This window comes from Anopheles stephensi, chromosome 2, assembly GCF_013141755.1.
Source record: "Anopheles stephensi strain Indian chromosome 2, UCI_ANSTEP_V1.0, whole genome shotgun sequence".
NCBI classification, from domain to species: Eukaryota; Metazoa; Arthropoda; class Insecta; order Diptera; family Culicidae; genus Anopheles; species Anopheles stephensi.
Genome location: NC_050202.1, coordinates 38790454 through 38810466, shown reverse-complemented (window position 1 = coordinate 38810466; position 20013 = coordinate 38790454). Strand labels below are relative to the sequence as shown.

At 42.0% G+C, this 20013-nt stretch overlaps 1 protein-coding gene across 5 annotated transcripts in view; it reads right to left on the bottom strand.

Moving 5' to 3' along the window:
* The window catches only part of LOC118507772 (homeotic protein antennapedia), a 68512-nt gene that overhangs the window by 25103 nt on the left and 23396 nt on the right, over positions 1-20013 (bottom strand). Inside the window, exon 1 of one of the 5 annotated variants that reach the window (XM_036046803.1) lies at positions 5268-6923. The exons of 3 other annotated variants lie outside the window; for them this stretch is intronic. The gene's annotated coding sequence lies outside the window, so the exon portion shown is untranslated. Of the gene's footprint in view, positions 1-5267; positions 6924-20013 lie in introns of those variants that run through there. One more of the 5 variants, XM_036046804.1, reaches the window with a different exon arrangement.

The following is a 20013-nucleotide window of genomic DNA, read 5'->3' as shown; positions in this document are numbered from 1 at the left end:
TACAGGCAGAGTAAAGAAGCAGCAGAACCAGCAAGTCCGTCCACTGGAACGAAATTCCATTTTTAATTTGAATTTCTTTCGTTACTTAAAGACAGCTGTTTGCCGTTCCCGAAAAAAAGCAAGAAAGAAATAAACAAAACAAATTGAACAACAAGCCAGCACGTATGGACTTGGTGGTATGGGGTTCACCGTGTCGTGAAGTTTTGCTAGCGAATAAGAGAACCACTACAGTCGATACAGTGAATAAGGGGGGTTAACTTTTTAAAACACGCGAAATGTTTGTCCCCGCATAATAATATCCAGTATTAAAACGACGTGGGGCGGTCTGGTGGCCAAGGCGACCGCGGCGTCGATCTTCACACGACAGGGCCGGGGTTCAAATCCCATCCAGGCCGCCTCCCCGTACGTAAGGCTGACTACTTTACTACGGGTAAAATCAAGTCACAGAAAGCCAGGAATAGCAGGCCGGCACCTCTCGAGGTTGTAGTGCCGAGAAAGAAGAAGAAGTTTACAACGATACAGTATTTTATAGGACGGAAACAATCTTTCCGCGCTGCGAGTAGTGACCATGGGCGTAGTCACCAAACAAAGAAGCGAAACAGTCTGTTTTAACAGGGTCTTACTTATTCGATCAAATATTGCAAATAGTATTCAATATAACTACATGGTTCCAACAAATTTCATCACCAGCCGATTCATCCACAAATCGGCTTACGGGTTTCTTAGAGATAAGTATTTGGCAAGTAAAAGAGGTTCTATGTCACATTGTAAGCAAAACATGTTGGAGGCAAAGTTACGCAGCGCGAAAGGTGCGGGAAAGGTGTGTATGTGTGTGCAACACCTCAGTTCCATTAATATTCTTCGCGCACTTTAATTTGTCCGAGCAGACATGCAATCGACGCAGAGAAATTAATCAACGGTTCAAAACAGAACAAGATAACATTACAAATTAGCAAGAGATAACATGAGATTCAAGCGTATTACACTTTTTTTACTCAGATTCTTCTCGCGCACGTGCTAGTTAATGATGGTTTCTTTTCTCTTCGTGGCTTTTATCAATGCGGATATTGTTTATTTCAATGCAGGCAATGTGAGATACAATTTATACGGAGAGTATAGTTTCCATGGATTGTGTATGTTCTGGTCGACCAGCACATACACATTTGCCTACATAATACAAAATCTACCATATGCCATCTTGTTTGTGATTTTACATTGTAAACACGTTTTACTCAAATGCCAGCACTGAAAGCTAAAAATAATTTCTAAAGTCTAGAATGGATCATTTTTATTCAATAAGAACCGCGAGAAACAAAATAACTTTTCATCAGGACGAGTATCGAATCTCATCTGGACCGTTTCCCATGAGCAAAGAATGACGTTGCAGGTTACGTGGCATAACTAAACCCAACAAAACAATGAGCAAGCTTTTCTTGAAACTGCAACGTAGTTTACATTTTTTCAGTTAGCTAAATGCGTTATTAATACGATAATTATAACTATTTTGCAGATCACAAACCAAAAATTAAGATTCAATACGTGCTCCATCGCCAAGCACATACACGTTGTAAAATAGTTTGCGTTCTCCTTATTCTACAGTCTTTCGCATTCACGTACAATTTAATGACGTGAATCTGTGTTTTTTTTTATGAAACACATTCTCGGCATGAGAAACATAATTCTTTTTGCTCATCGGAGAATGCATGAATCACGCAACAAAATGCTACATTGTAAACATTCCATATATTCTAAATCCTCAAATCATAAACATGCAGCGATTTTGCGCTGGAACAGAAGACGGAAGGAAAAAGGAAATAATGCTACATTCAGCCCTATAATCAGTTTTTGAAACTGCCTTAAAATTATTTGGATTATTGTTCTTACAGTGCTGTTACAAAGTAGCAAGCTGAGGTAAAAGTTATTGGAACATGAATTAGTGGTAATAATATTGCAATAAGATAATATCCAATCATCTCAGTCCACCTTCACACTGCATGAATGTTGATCATGTTTCACTGCGCACGCAACTTTGTAACGTTAACCTTTAAGAGACGCATCCATTCCAATCAAAATATTCATATATGATGAAAAACAGTCCATTCCAGTTCTTGTGTCGCAAAAGGACATATGAACGTAAGAAACCAACACGTTTATGAATTGACTTCTTCCTCGAATAAGCCCAAAACACCAAAAATTAACTCCATCATGATGAGAAAATAAACAACCAAATGCATGATTAAATCCGTACGCATAAACCTCTATCCTGGTAACGCTCGCTTGTAATGCGCACTGGTCTACATTTCACTTTTGTACACCTCCGTACCTACGTTTTGTTGTTTGAAATACTGAAAGTATCTGTTTATGCCAGAAGTGTTACAGCTTACAGCTTTTAATAAACATCAACATTGGTTGTAGATATATATGTAGGCCCACTGCCGCCTGTCGATTATCGCGAAAACAAAACAACAAGTTTCAATGTTTCCAAACGAGCTCGGAAGACGCCGTTGTTTAGAACCAATTCTACAACCAAAATAAACAAAGAGTTTCCTTACCTCTTGATTGAGTGTAAGTTGGATGTGTGGTGCACTATTTTGATTTATTACATCGAACGGACTCTATTTATTTACTCATAGGTCGCCATGGAAGTATGGCCAGTTTTTCGAACAAGTCCGATTTTTCAATTAGACTTTTCGTATTTTGTTACGTTTAAAAATTTGGAAATATTATATTTTTTTAAAACTTCTGAAGCTTCGTAAGGGGCTACGCACAAACAATATTTGTTTATCGGATTCTTCTTCTTCTTCCTTGGAACTACAACCTCGAGAGGTCTCGGCCGTGTGACTGTGACTTAATATTACCCGTAGAAAAGTAGTTAGCCTTACGTACGGGGGGTGGTCTGAATGGGATTTGAGCCCCGGCCCTGTCGTGTGAAGACCGGCGCCGTTATTGCCTCGGTCACCGGACCGCATACATAGGCTTACATAGATAAAATTCAAAAGCAAAAGCTGCGTTTGTTTTCCACCCATCTGTTGTAGCAAAACATTTTTTTAAACATGATATACAAATACGTACATGAAGATAATTTGCTGTAACTAACAGGGGCAACCGAAATTGTTACAAAAACACAAATTTTTCTCAACCATTCGATCAAATTTACATGTATGCTGTCAAATATATCCCCAAAAACCAGCGTTAATAATTAACGGTAATCTGTAGATTGTATCAACGTTCAGCGCCTTTATATGTTTTAAAACCTTGGTAGCGTGTAACTGTGAAGAGGCACTGGTCAAAGCTGGTACGTGCTGCTCGACATTTTCAATAATTATTATGTATGCTCCGAGTCGTGCTTCCTTCCAGTCGTGAGAATGAATGAAACATCCGTTGGTCATTTAATTCGTATACGACTTGCGAAGTACGCGGGCATGGTGCTGGGTAAAGTTAATTTATTACGTTAATCCAGCAAGTGGTAGTTGCCCCCCTTTGGCTGGTGCAGGCCTGTTCGTTTGAGGTTCGAAGTCTGGCTAGTCGCGGTTTTTCGAGCGACACCCAATTGAGTGAGCGTAAAACACACATACACACAACGTGCGATTCGCAGGAACAGCTGTGCGTTCGAGTGTCAACAGCTGGCTTTATATCAAGAATTAATTTAACTACACAACACTGACCACCCCAACGTTTTGTGAGGGGAGGCCAACGATTGTCGTTGGCTCCCTGAAGTAATGCATATCCTTGATTTAAACTTTTACTTGTTTGAATGTCTGAACTTTGTTTTTTTTTTTCAAAACTAGTGATATTGGGACTTCCGGCTGCTCTGTTAGAAAAACAAATTACATTTTTATGCTTCAAATAATGTTTTACCATTGAGAAGTAACTATATAGCTAGTAGTGATGACAATTTTAAAATCCGGCATATTCAAACCATTGTGCAAGGAGAAGATGTTCTCTCTATGGCAGAGTTTTGTTTCGAGATATTTCAAACATGAAACCTAATAAAACAGGTTTTGTTTTCTTCCGAAAATATTGTACCATTTTGTTGTGTTTATTATTCGTTTCTTCGCTTGTTCCCTGGGTTGGCTTGAAATTATTTTCCTGTCCTACTTTTTATATTGAGCATTTGGATGTCTGATATTTTCTAACGATTTTCTCACATTCCGTTGTTGCGTTTTTTTTGGTTTCGTGGTTTTCGAATGCTGTTTTGTTGTATTTTAAGAAGAATTTCCAGATTTGAAGCAGTGTCGGTTCTTCTTCCTTACACCAGAATCTGAGGTTGCGGATTGTCGCTGGCGTTTTGAATTCCAGCGGTAGTAGCAGTAAACCATTTTCGTTATAAAGAACTATGGTTAAAGCGCAGGGTCAACCGTCTAACGTATGCTGGGGAGATTGAAGGACGGCGAAACAAAACACCCGAACGTATCGTGCAGACGGAGCAGAGCGACTGCGAAGAAAAAAGAAAACACCTTCCGTGGTTCGGTTTGCTCTGCGTCTGAAGTGAGACAAGGAATTTGTTTTATTTGGCCCAATGTTCTAAGTCGGCCAACTGTAGCCAAATTTAGCCCCTAATATTGGAATCTGATCCGGACAGTAGGGTTTCTAGATTCCTATAACGGACGGAGATTAGTTTTTGTAAAAATGGCGAATCCATAACAACATAGTTCAAGTAATATATTTATTAAAGTCGTAATCAATTTTAAATTTGTAAATATTTCATATAACTTTTCCAAGACTTTAAGCAACGTGTTACACATTTGCAGACAACCGTTGTAAAAAAAACCGATTCAAGATACCCTTTTCAGTTGCCCAAGTCTTTCGCTTCGCCCATTGTTCGAAAAAGGATAGTTTGACTCGGTGAGGAGTACGGCTTATAATTTATTGCTGTGTTTATTTACTTTTAATTTGCACCAACTCGGTGTGATCTGGGATTCCAATCGGTCGTTTAACGATCCATTACAAGATGAAAAAAAAAACAATGGCATTAAATACTGTTATGCTCCTATCATTACAGAACGCGGGAAGACGTAAAGAAGGGATAACAAGAAATCAATTTGTAGTTTTATGCAGTAGTACTAGGTGATTCTTTCCTTCGATTTCTACTTCAATGTATCGATTGCTTGAGTTCTTCGGGAGTCTTCTAAACCTAGCTATCCCTTTTGTTAATAGTGGCTAATTGAAATGGGATTTCCGGATGTTTTTTTTTTTTGCTCAATCATTTGTCCATTCCTTCCTCTAAGGTATAACGTAATGTCAAACGCAAGGAGAATGTGAAATACCTTTTTCTTATGCTCAAGAATGTTCTTCCTGAACGAAACTTATATCGGCGAAAAGTATTACGGCACAGCCATCACGTTATACCACAGATGCTAACGATAGCGAATTCGTTTGATCAACCATTTCTTGATGAGCAGCTGCTTTGGGTTACCGACCGTGTTGTCGGTAGAGAAGAAGAAGATCATTTCTTGAAATACCGACACAATTCGATAGCAAGGACAGCATCGGTAGCACCGTGTCAGTGTGAGCTATCATTCTTAAATTCACATCAGTAACTTCACAAACATTGCGTTGTCGTTTGCATAATTCTATCACCAGGGAACACATACGACTGGCGCCCGCATGCCGTACGCGTCGAAATGAGATTTTTTAAAGCTCATTGATTATTATATGTATACAGGCCATACACTGAACATATGCTAGAAACACACTGCGATCAACAAAAGGGGCCACACATATTTTCATGATTCACTGAAATTTGATACACAATTTTTCACGCTTTCAACTGTAGCAATCACATCAAACCACTAGCAGACGGGCCTCTTTTCCCTTTTTTTTCATTCACTTTTCATTTCGTTTTCTCATTTCGTCAAACGAGAAGTAAATTCACTTACACTGAATAACGGTAACCGATAGGCTGAGGATGGTCGCGATCGACAGGCATTTGCGCGACAACTTTTCACATAACAACAACCTACCACCAAACTACCGAACTTCAACACACTGAAATTGTGCGTAAGCGTATCAACCGAGCGAGCGATCGACCAGAGCATAAGAATTATCATTACTACTTTACACACTTGCGAACGCGCGGCACATTTCAAAAGGGCACCATAATAATATCACCGCTAGACATACTTTTCAGACGGATACGTTTGGCGGACGAAAACGATGCTGTTGTTGTCGTTATGGCATTTTGTGGCGCAGTAACGGAGTGTGCTGCTCGCATTGGTACACCTTCGCAGAGACAGGGTGCGAATCCGGCGTTTCGGACTGAGAACGTGCGCGTTCAGTATCGCGAATTCCACTTCACTTGATCGAATCACAAAATCACCGTGTGCGCTCGAGAGCGGTGTGTGTGGTGGATGTCTTATTTACTCGAGCGACATGCAAATACTAAGCCTCCCTAATGGTAATCTCGCGGTAAAACACTGCTCGAGCCATTTGTTGCTGGTGCAACCGGCGTCGTTACGCTGACGGGAGAATGAACGTGCATCGAGTCGGGAGAGCAAAACAGTACTTGCGGTTCGGCCGAACCCTCTCGGTTCGGTTCGAAATGTGCAACTACTACCACACCAGCGGAGTAGTCAATCCATCTGACGTCCTTGCGCTGAGACCGCTTGGGCTGAGACGCGTGCTTTACTTTACGTTACAACTACGCTTCGGCTTACGAGCCCGGTTTGCCGCTGTATGGCAAAAATGTAGCGAGCGTGTCGGCGGAGAGCGATTCAATTGAGGATGAATGAAATTTTCGATCCCTCCTCGCGCTGTTGCAGTTTTGCAGATGTACACCGACAGGCTATTGCCGCTCTCTGTATCGTGCTCGGTCCCTTTTTCAAACTCTTCGGCCATTTACATGTGCGTCTATGTTCTCAAAAATGGTTTCTACCCCCAACAAAGAGCGAGCGTCTCGCATAGAAGCAATATGCAGGGCGAATGAGCAGATGTCTGATTTATCTGAGAGTGAACACGCCATGCAGGCCACATACAACATGTGAGTGACTCGAGCGGCAAAACCAATATGCCCTTGTGAACGCTGCGAGCGTACCTTTGCCCGTTACTGTGCGCTGGATCATGGGACTGAGTGCTTCTAACTCATGGTGAAATGGTGTAATGTTTGTCTGTTAAACTGTGTCTGTTACTTGTCAGCTTGCGGGTAACAAATGGTGTCACGAAATAATGTGGCAACTAAAAATTAAAAATTATCCTAATATCGATCAAATGAAGGATCGAGAAACAAAACGCACTGAATATCTATACCAAAATTTGATCTTGAGTTAAATTGTGGCGGAAATATTGAGCTCGCCCAAACGGATGGACGCGGCACTGTGCGCATGATGCATGGATGTAAACAGGCCATATTTTATTTTTGTGCAAACTGAGAGCCGTGCTCTCGCCAAATACCGTCGTTTGCGTGCTCACGGTTCAGTGAAGCCGGCGCCATTACTTTGAGCGTCCGGAACTCATTCACTCGTACGCTTTGTGTGGCGGTTCGAGAAAGAGCGAACAGACACAATAAATAACGAGAGGAGAAAAAAACTTTTACATAGGGATGAAGCGCTAAGTTTCTAAGCGGCAGAGTAAATAATCCAACGAATCCATTTTGCAACGGAGAGCGGCCTCTATTGCGGCCTCACGAGAGTGAGAGAATTGCGCGAACTGAAACGCGAATGATGTGCGCTATTGACGTGTGTAGAGTAAGATTTATGCTTTGTTTATGTACAGGATCAGCGTAGTTGGCGTCGTGGGCAGGAAAAGGACGAAGCTAGTTCGGCCAAACCAGCGCGAAGTGAAAAAGAGACTTGCACGTAAAGTTTTACTGATGTGTTACAGCCGTGAGTTGAAATGAAATGTACCAAACTTACATTATCTCGTACGTTAGCAGTCATGCTGCGATTTGAGAATCGAACTTTCGACATACGCGTTGAAACCCGACCGTTTGGACTTTGTTTAACGGCAACCGCAAAGGCCAAACGAGCAAGCGAATGAAGAGGAACTCTCTGTTCAGAACTTTGGCGCACGCAACACACGGCCGGTTGATAGACAACTATCGTCAAAACGAAAGCCACACCATAACTTACACTGATGCAGATACATCATCTTTTCGTGTATACATTTCAACGGCACTCCCCCTTTCTGTGCTAGCCCTTGGACGATTCTGTTGTTTTTTAGTGGCCGCTGCATTTGCTTGCCTTATATATTCTGGCCCTCGCTCGAAACTTTTCTGTGGACACTATTGCTGGCGTTTCAATCCTGGGTTTGGATCGTTGCGAAGGAATAAGTATTGAAAAAATAAAAATTGTAAATTAGCAGAACAAAAATCGAAATCAATGCGATCTTTACTCTGAACCATGAACAAACACCATTTTGCATGTAATAATTGAGGCAACATCTGTGGACGATACCTGCGCCACGTAGAAACCTCTCAACATCTTTATTGGTGCTGGAAGGTCAGAGCAATGTGTTCGATCTGTACCTCCTACCGATTACACGTCGTCCGACGTACCGGGTTCTATGATCTAAGGTTATGAAACAGTTTTGTTACCTTGAAGATTGCCGACACAGCGGTGTAGCAGACAACTTAAAAAAAGTTATTCATTTTTGAAATTTTCTCTTGCTTGACCTTTAACGGCAAAATTAGGATTACAGAGTGGTAAAGACATAAAAAGTCATATGACGCTATAGTAAACCCAGCCTTCACACAGTCCTTGTTGTCCTTACCTGGAACGAAAATAAAAGATGAAGAGCGCATGAGGGCGTGAAAAACGATTCATAGCATCGATCGGACGTTGACGATTTGATACTGCTGACGGGTTAGGAAAATCTTCATCTAATGCTGATGATCTGCATTGCAACATGCTTTTTTGTTTTAGAATGCAACAACACCAAACCACTCGCACTTGTAAACCAGCAGCTCAAACGCGTTTAAGATTCTGTTTGAGGCTGAAGCGAATGAATGTTACAACACATAAATCAGTTTTTACAATATTTTTCAACTGAATAACGTCCATGTTTGCGCTATGTTTACCCATACGGTGCGAGATGACTCCATCAGCGCATCGATCGGTTGGTAAAGCGGTACAATTTAATTTATTGTTATCATAATCGTATCTCTTCGTGTATGCTTCACGTATAATCCGGAACGGATAGTCTGAGATCCGGGGCATGTAGGGTGCAATGAGTACATGACGCGAAATCATCGATTGTGTTTTTCTCTACATTGTCCGGACTTGCCGGAGTCAGTGAATGTGCGAGAGGAGCGGTCGCCGGCTCGATGGCCGTCAACACTTCAAAATGCGAGGGAAAATTGAAAACATGAAACTGCTCAAGCGAGGGCGTCGCGAATGCTTTTGATTTGGGTTAGTGTAGTTTTTGTCACCGGACCGAAGTACAATTCGCTGATCTAGCAGGCAATTTCCACCAACGTCATCGAATATCGTCACATGAATAAATTATTTTATTTGCGCGACCCGGCGAACCGATAGCGGATTGAGAGTTGGAATGAGCCCGAGCTGGCCATCACCTATGATTGGTGATATGCGGATGTTGAGGCGCGTGTGAAAAAAGAGCGCTACGAATATGGTGGACATACATACAACATGCCATTTTCTGTATTCGCAGCTGTGTAGAACCGGTGCGAAGCGAAAGAGTCATCCAATGATTTATTGGTGGACTTTCGTCGCATCGGTTTCCGTACATTTATTCGTCTGACGAGAGTGCTGCCTCACTTTCGGCTAGCCGATGATAGCAGTGCAATGTTCATATTTCGAACGGAAAATACCACGAGTTGTCTTTGCCACTACGGACTGGTCAGCTTGTGTACTGGTTCTGGTAATGCTGGAAAGCGCGAACGCTCCCATCGCCGTACAAGCAAATAGTTATAATAATAATTTGAAATGGAGTTGCTAGCAAACGGATACTATTTTCCATCATTTACCATTAATGCTCTGATCTTCTTCTTCTTCTTCCTTGGCACTACAACCTCGAGAGGTCTCGGCCTGCCATTTCTGGCTTTCTGTGACTTAATTTTACCCTTAGCAAAGTAGTCAGCCCTGCGTACGGGGAGGTGGTCTGGATGGGATTTGAGCCCCGGTCCTGCGTGTGAAGACCGGCGCCGTTATCGCCTCCGCCACCGGACCGCCCTATTTTCTGATAGTAGTGGAATAACTTAAAACTCAAACTAAAGGTGTTTCCGCTGAGGTTATTAAGTGTGCAATTGTAAGGAACCAATACGGATTGATAGTATAGTGACGATAATTGTTCATACAATAGAACCAGAATCAATGACAATACGGCATCAGTCCGTAATCATTAATTAATAAATAAAATAGAATCAGTATCAAATCTGATCAGTATCAAATACCGTTACCACATCTGCAAGTGTTCGTACGTGGAGTTGAGTTGGTAGTACGAGATTTCCTCCATTAAACTCCCTTGTAATACTTCAAAACGTATTTCCTCAGTCACAGATTCACTTAATGTTTAAATACAGACATAAGTTTACAACTAGCTTGAACTCTTGTAAAATACTATTGGTCAAATGTTTAAATGATGGCTTTCTTTAGTATCACATTGGATAAAAACGCAAGACAGGATATTTTGCTATAACTTTTGAACGTAAACGATTATCATTCGACACTAGTCTCAAGCAGTGGATACTGCCGTTTCAATAACGTCTGCACGTTTTCGAAATCGAATTTATCATTGATCGAAATGGTCGCCCATCACCGTTTCAGAAGGTACGTGTGGGTCTTTTGATGGGCCATACTATATAATTTGTAATATTTTATCAAAATTATACGATGCTAGGAGCACCGGGTAGAGCTGTCAGTCTTTCGTTGGCTCTCAGCTGAAAAGCTTACGGTTCGGCCGGCTGAATCAAGGTTCAGAAAGGCCTTGCTTAAGGTATTAATCGATCGAACGATTGATCCCTGCACGGGGTTCCTGTTCACGACCAAGATAAATCGAGGTTGGCACGGGAAAAGTGTTGCCCTTTGCTTTTGATATATTTTTTGTTACTGGCCCGGCTAAGCTCGTCCTAGGAAAGGTGGTCAAGCCAAGAGTGTACGCGGATTGCTACGGGGGGGCTATCTCGTCATGGGAACATGATCAGCAGCCGATGCAATGAAACTGCAGAGCCGCTCAATACTACATAAGGTGAGGCCAAGGCTTGAACCTATTACTTACAACAATGTGTATGTGTTTCACTCGTCTCACAAACGTCTGCAATCATTAATAGCTCTACAAAGAAACAATAAATCAATAAGGTTGAACGTTTTTATTACATTATAATTATTGGCCGACGGCGGGGCCAGTTATTTTCTGTTCTGTATGCCATGTTTCCGTTCCGTTGCTGCTCGAGGCTATCAGAAATGTTAGTATTGGATATAGTTGGGCTCATCTGTCTCGACCATAGTAAGATTCTTGTTCAGTCTTTTCTTCGTTGCCGAGCATTCGTGTTTGCGAATTTCGTTGAAAAAGTTTCACTCGAATGGCAACTGAAGCGATATTTCAGCAAATTTGCACAGTTTATAATAATATCTCTTCAGAGACGGTATTTCCAATTAAAAATGCACACACAAACACTAGAAATAAACTTATGTGTATATATGGTGCATAGAACCTTTTTTTTTTCATTCGCCAACGTCCAAGTCCCAAATCTGTCTCGTCCCAACTGCTGCCTCAGTTTTTTGTCTATACTAAACTGGCGTAGAGAACGCAAGCAACTGTGCGTATCTTGCGTTTACGTATTTTTCGTTGTCTCTATTGAATCGATTCTCTCTCTCTCTCTCTCTCCCTATTTCTAAAACTGATGGAAAAGCGATGGATGGCGATACAACCTACAAAAAAAAAGTGAAAGGCGGCTGATGCCGAACGAAAGGCCGGGAACGTGGTGAGGTCATCTGCTCACTTTCCCTCGAGGAAAAAGGGACAGATCAGCCAAGTTTTTGAGATCAGGCAATATTATAAGCAACGTACTAGCCGTGGTGGGTTGGCAAGTGCGTTACGAGCGAAGAAAAGTTTTACCCTCTTGCATGGAGTTTCACTCTGGCAGAAAACCATTTCACGCCGTTCTAAGTAGAAAGCAAGCCAATTATGTTGTGCGGCAGGAGCATCAGGGGTGCATCATGAAGCGATGGGTGGATTCTGCAATCAGAGGCGCGCAGAAAGACTCGGGAGAAAAGAACATCAATCAATCACGAATTGACAGTTAGGTTACCTCCTCATTTCGTTTTTCTCGACTACCCATGGCCGTGGCAAACATGTTTTTTACTCCATCCCAAATGCCGCCATTGTCACGGTATGGAACGCCATTGCTTCGATTGAATAGCTTACGATGAGCGAAACGTTCCTTAAAGCAATACTGAACGTTCAGCATTCTCCATTTTTATTTCACCTAGCCTTCAAGATGCAACCACCAATCACTTAGTGCGAATTAATTTGAGATTGGTGAGGTTCGTTCTCTACTTAATGGCAACTACTACAAATGGCTACTTTCCAGCACGGGAAAAATATACTGACTACATAATTTTTAGTTGATTAAGTATGGATTCTATTTTTTTTAACGCCACACAATTGTGACAGCTTTACAGGGTCGATCATTGCGTGAACGACATACTTACAAATGAACTGTACAATTTTAAATACGTGTCGTGCATAATCTTTATCTGCCTTCTGACTTAAAAAGTTGCTGGGTCATGCCAGCCATAGAATAACTAGACAAATGTATACCGAGCAGTTTGACGGACAATTATTGGTACAAATGAGCGTTCTGAATGGGATTCGAGGCCGGAACCCAATCGTGCAGTTATTTTCTATATATTTCAACAAGAAACAATATTCCATAGCTTTCCATAGCAAGCAACCGGCTGTCGAACAAAATGTATCGTGGAACAGACGGCAAGTTCGAATCAGCAAAGTTACCGTGCCTAATAATAGGCGTATTTATACGGTTAGCCAGTAATTTGCGAAAAGGTGTAAAACGTGGTTTTGCATGGTATACCTTTCTCCAGCGAGAACGATACAGAAAATCGATTTTCAACTATACGAACGTTTAAGCATCGTATCGTGGCGAATGGTACGAAGGCTATGAGTAATAACTAATTTTTAAACAGTTGATACTGTTCGTGAGTTCACACATACTGCCTGTTCCAGAGATGACGCTCTAAACCCCAATTGCGGAAAGCAGCATAGTGCGGAAGGAGCGCTTTTTTCTATTTGTCTGATCTAAAGGCTACTGGCATTGAATCGAGTTGATAGATTTCGGCAGTTTTACCCTACGAAATCTATAACGCCAATCAGCATGGCTGTTTATTATTTGGGATTGCAGCATGGTCGAAAACCCATCGTGAAAATGCACCCGGGAAGGGTGACCTCGATTCATCTTAGTGTGTGTGCCCGATGCGCGTGTATCGTCACCATCGAGCCTATTGTTTCCTTGCGCCACGGTGCACGGTGACGGTCAGAATACACAGTCTGCGTTTTATTTAACGCACGCAAGCCACGATTACACTGGCAATGGCGGCACTCTTTTGTCAATAAATATCTTTGAACAATGCCGAAAAGACTACGCGTTGTAGGGGATGTTTTATAGATACGCTGTTTGTGAATGACGACGATACGAACGACGGCAACGAACGAATCTGGATCTGTTCAACACGCTGGCTGTAGATTGATCTAAACTCCCATGCATTATTTCCCGTGCTGGCAACAACTATAGCTTAGCAGCGACTGCCGGCGAGTGGCAGAATGTGGCACGTTTATCTCAGACGGTTTGAGTCTTGGTTGGGAGACTGATACGGCTGTCTGGTCCTGCAGCGCAATACCGAGTAGTAGAAGCAGAGATACCTAGGAGCGGACCCTCATTGGCAGGACTCATTGGCAGGACAAAGCGTGGTCTCGTGTGGAAATTGAATTTCAATTCAATTTCATTGATGACATCAATCCCTTCGTTTTGCTTCCTCCGCCATCTTGGTGGGGTTTTTGGTCTATGGTGTAAATAAATTGAATTGTGGTGTGAAATGCGAGATGCTGTGTGTGCTGTGGAGAGCACAGTGAAGATAAAAAAATGTAAACGAACGTCAACAGCAGCTTCTCTGGACGAAAGACTAATATCTCTGCTTGGCAAAAGTGATTTGATTAGTCATGGAATATAGATGTACAATGTGAAAAGTTGTTGAACCAAGGAAACGATATTTGAATTTGATTTTGATGTGAGGGAAACGATGCTTTGTGACAGGCTGGGTGCAAAAAACCATTAAACACATCAATTGCACACAAACATATACAATGAATTCTATTTCCCTGCATAACAGGCCTGTTTAGTGAAATTGTTATTTCTTGTGACCTGTGTTAAGACCATAAAATGCAAAACATTAGAATAAATGTTATACTTGTCTTTCACCAATAATGTTTAGCAAAGTTCACCATGCCAATTCGATAGTAATAACTAAAATATGTTCGCACCTTTGCTTGCTTATTACCTTGCTCGAGTGAACGTGCTTTCCCCCAACTCGAGTAGAAACCCCGTCCCGAAGGGTGGGAAATATTAAGTGAAAAGTACACTAAATAAAAATGTTTCACCAAACACAAAAACACATCAGACACCCCCCCGGCAGGAGGTATCCGACCGCGCGGTACAGAGGCTAGCTATTACCTCAAAACTTCTGCCGGAAGGCAACTTCAACCAATGAGCGCATTTTGCCGGGGAGTAAGAGTTCGATGATAGTCTGCGCTGCTGGAAACAACCGACAGGAATTACGTTACGGTTGGAGCTACGCGAACCTACAGCAACACCGAATGCAGCTGACACATCGACGGGCCTGCTAGCGAATATCATACCCAGTAGTTTCCTTTCTGTCAGGAAAGCGCACAAGCAGCGTCATGGAACCAGCAGTAGAACGCAAAAAAAAACATGGAAAGGTTTCCTACTTTTTGCTACACAAAATCGCTTGTCCGATAAGGCAACCGATATCAGAGTTGCGTGATGTACCGTGGTTCTATGTATGCGCTGTTTTTCAGTTATTTCTTCTATTAGCCTGTGTGGGCTATGGATCTTTTCGTACGAATCGAAAAATATAAAGGGGTGTACATTTCCTGGGATTGAACCTCGTTTTTGTTGTTTTGTTTTGTTAGAACATTTTCGGGCTGCTTCCACCGCGACCGCATGCTTCTCCCCGCTGCTCAATTCTTTGTGATACTGTGCGGCATAATATTTGCTCTGTGGGGGATTGGCTATCCGTCGCGTTTCCCGCCAACTACAGTTTACGAATTTGGATCGATTCTCTTTCACACCAAGGTCTCGAAACCTAATCAGCAGACCATAACGGCATATCTAAACACGTAAGCCAAACCGAATCAGTAACCGGACGGAGACGCAACTCAAGGCGGCAGACAAAAAACTGCCCTTACCAAGGCTAGCCACACAGAATAAGCATAATAATTCAAAACGACAGTCAAAGATGAAACAACATGCGAATTCAATAGCGCACACGAGAGACTCGAAATCAGCACAGCACGCACACGTCGCCCCGCGGATAAGGTAGGTGACTAGGAAAATTTCACATGATCCTAACGGTTGTCGACGGACGGAGAATTCGTTCGTTTGTCTGGTGTGTGTGTGTGTGTGTGTGCGTGTGTGTGTGTGTGTGTGTGTGTGTGTGTGTGTGTGTGTGTGTGTGTGTGTGAGTTTTTTTCACTCTGTATCATACCGCTAACCTTTTCGCTGCCACAAGCTTGCCTCAAAGGACACTCACACACAATTCATAGTTATGAAATGGGAAATCCAGAACTGTTTCCTTTCTGCTTCGGCGGCCGTAGTGCCAATTTCTGACCAAGCCTCAGCAGTGTTCGCTCTTGGGCAACGATCAACAGCGAAAAGCGTACCGTACCGGGCCGAACCGCAGGCTGGCTTGTACCGCTCAAAATTTGGTAATTCCATGAGTGTGACTAGGGCTATTTCGCTGGCGCAGTTCTAATTTGGAAAATAAATAAGAGGACCAACGAGGCAATGATGAGTGTGGTGGCGGATAAATGGGGAGCGACAATCGCACCATTACGAAGCCGTGCTTAAAAGAGTGCACAGGAAACGTCCCAAGAGTGCATTGTTTAGCCATATGAAAAGCGCTCTGCGGGAACCAGACTGTCTCAGTCGGGGGCACTGCGGGATGATCGCTCTGATCGAGATCTTTGTGGAGTGGCAAAAGGGTGTGGCGCGGTCGGTGCCGGAAATACGGTAGATCCGGCCGTTGACACCAGAGGACACTCTTTCCGGTTCGGTGATTCGCGCATGGATGTCGTTTGCTATTTACCCTGAACGCCTTTTACGCTCGCCAAAGGTGGATTCAATGATGATTACGATGTAAATGTTTCGGTCGCCGGTCCAGCTATCTCTCGTTCCTGCGTTTACACATAGCAAATAAATAATTTTCACCCGGAAGGATGCAGAAATACATGAATCATATCATTCGTGTAAGGAAAAGACAATGAGATGTCACGCAGCCTTTCCTCGGGCGGCTATTTCCGCACGGCCTGACACTGATGAAAATGTGATAGAAGATTACACACCTTCCCAATGGATTCGGCTCATCCTACACTTCCTGTTACATACCAGCGTTGGCGAAGTGGTAGATCCGCGCGCGGTGTAGTACATCCCGCCACTTACTGATACAGATAGTGTTCTCAGCTATGGGATGCCGGATTAATTGATTGCAAGTGAAAAAATGACGAGCATGTAAATGGCCCGAAGTACAAACGAAAACTGAAGAAAAAAAATCAGATCATCCGTCAGGAAAACGGTTCTCAACTCCACTGAACAATAACTCATTTCAGTATTGTTCTGTTGTTTGAGAGCAGTGGAATGTGGAAGGATTCAGATGGCTTTACAATGCACTACTATGTATATCGCCATTGCAAGGTAGACGCAACGAGCCAGAGGTTGTCAGGTGCGCGTCAACAAACTGTTGGTGATGGAATTGATTTATGACCTTCTCCCAGCCCGGCGCTCCTCGCGTTGCAGACGTTCCGAAAGTAAGTGCATAGTGTGACACCGTTGGAGCAGCTTTGTAGTTACACCGGTGAGTCTGCTATATATTTCAATATAAAAGCTTTCATCCAATTGCAACCAACAATCAAATAGAACAACCTAGTGCGGTGTGTTGCGTTGTAGCGCCGGGTAATACATTTCTGCTAAAAGCAATATCCATTCTTCGTTTAATGCATTCTGGAAGATTAGTTGCAAGAGAAGTAACCAATGTACGAAACATTGTATACTACACAAGCGTCTTACTTAACGCAAGCATATATGTAAGTGAAATAGTTTAACAGTAACATTGCAAAACCATAACACTCGCACCACTCACAGGAAAATCGTAAGGAACGGCTATATGCAGATATTTGTCCAATTCACCACGATGACCAAGCGGGACTCGTGAAACACAGCGCATCAAGGTTTTTGGTTAATTCTTAACTGACTGTTCTTTGTGTATAACATATCTTATTCCTGGACAAGAACAAAGGCCAAGGTTATACTGTGAAAATTGTAACAATCGCAGGACGTGGTGAGGATTCCGCCAAAGCATAAACGCAAAGCTCGAAGATGATATGTCTCCTTCGGGCTGTTGTTGTTTCCTTTGTAGCATTCGCTCCCGAGCAGCCCGGTTTGATCTGACTCGTAGCCGTTTCTTCCTGTGAATTGCGTCTGTCTTTCAGCTCTCGCCATTTCACCTTCCTCGGTTCCATTCGTGCACGCTCCCTAATGTCTAGCGAGAGAAGAGTCATAAATTATGTCCATGTCAAAAATTTCCTTCGAACACAAAAAACCTTCCCATTTGGCTACAGTTGCGAAGCGGACAACCGAGTCGAGTCGGGGAACTCCACCGAAAAGAAGACCCATGCGTGGTTGTATTAGAGTGGGTAGATAGTTATAAGGGTATTCGGAATGGTTGAAGGATTCGTCATATGAAGTCTGCTCGAAGCAACATCACTCAACGTAGTTTGAAAAACGTTCATCTAATAATTTGCAGTAACGCTCGATGTTTTACGCTCTTTCTATTTATGCCAAATATAAAAAATCAATAACGATGAAACGATGCTACGCGAAGTTTACACACTAAGCTGAGTCTTAAATTTACTTTTGAAATAAAACGTGTAACTTATAAACCTTGAGTAACTCAAACATCAAATGTGCACACCGATAATATATAGCTCTATAATACATCGTTCTTGAAAATTTAGAAGACCGTGTTAACCGCCACAATCACATCAAACACTTACTTTCTTGCTTCTTCTTTCTTCTTCTTTGGCACTACAACCTCGAGAGGTCTCGGCCTGCCATTTCTGGCTTTCTGTGACTTAATTTTACCCGTAGAAAAGTACGTACGGGGAGGCGATCTGGATGGGATTTGAACCCCAGTCCTGCCGTGTGAAGGACTTTCTTACTACGGGTAACTAAATGTTGAGATAGTCTGGGAATGGCCACTTCAGATTAATATCGACCACAATGTTTATCGCAAACCCACAAAAGAAAATTAAAAATTATGTAAGGCGACTTAAGTATTTCAAAATCATTGTATGCGAATTTTTCTCGAGTAATTATAGCAACAAAACCAATTACCATTGCCTTCGTCCTACTCACACCAGCAGACAAAATATTGAAAACTAAATTTAACTAGAAAGGAAATGGTAATAACTTTGTCATTTTCTTTTAAATTTTCCTGTTCTGTTTGTGCGGTAAATTGGTTTTAGAAACTTCTTTTATACATATGGATTTTCTGTTTCGTAAAGCACATTGTCAATCTGGCCAGGAATGGATTGAAAATCTGCACTAAAATGGATATTTACTACAAAGGGGCCAGTAATAGTTGAAAAATAAAATAGTAATAATTCCTTATCGCGCGACGGTCCGGTCTTACAGAGGCGCCGGACTTTACTCGGCAGGACCGGAATTCAAATCTCATCCAGACAGCCTCCCCTTACATAGGACTTACTATCTAGCAACGTGTAAAATGATGTCACAGAATGCCAGAAATGGCAGGTTGGTAGGCCGAGTCCTTTCGAGGTTATAGTTAACGCAGGACGGGTAATTTTTAGTTTATTTTGTGGTCGCAACATTTAACTAATTTGATTACCTTTTGATATATAAAAATAATTTAACTATCACCTTTAATTATCCATTTTCAATAATGAAAGTGATACGCACAGGTTTTGCTATGATGATAAAGGGTATAAATATTGTTTTTTTTTATAGATCAAAGCTAGCTTTAAAAATATGTAATACTCATATGGGCTGAAGTTCTCGTCCCTGAAGATGGCATAAAGTTTCGCACGAGAAGGAAATGAATCAAGAGCCAATTTTTGGATAACTTTTTTCAGCTCCATGCACCTGCTTTCAACCGTAACACAAAAAAATCTCAAAAAACACTTCGTTCATTAGTTTAGCACCTTTATATACATGCGCTTGTTTTACCTGCCAGGGGAAGGTTTGTTTTGGTTTGCTCCTTTTTATAACCTCCGTTTTGCACATTCGTTCACTTAGCATCTTCTGGTTGAATTCAGTAATTCACATCCGTGTCCACCACTGCAAAAGCTGGCATTTGTCTTAATCAAGCCTTTGGCGAAGCAGGAAGATGTTTTCTTTTCACCTCTTCTTAAGGCAATCTGGTATGAAATTGACCCTCAGTACCGATGCAAAGAACTGTGTAAAAACCTGTGAATGCACTGTACTGTACGGGTACTTAAGAAACTTGTTTTATGCATAGTAGAAAAGTATCAAAACAGTGAAACATAACGTCAACAGCAATATAGTTAGCAAATGTTGGAAGGAAAAAAAAACAGGTTATCGTAACTTACATAAAAGTATGATACTAGAGACAGAGATTGTGAAATTGTTTTTGAAATTTTAGATGCTTGCTTACGCAGATTCACAGTAGCAAGCTATGATCTATACAAATAAAAACAATTTATACGATTGTACCTCATTCATCTCAATGCTTCCACCAAAACGTGATATAAAATTATAATGACACAATT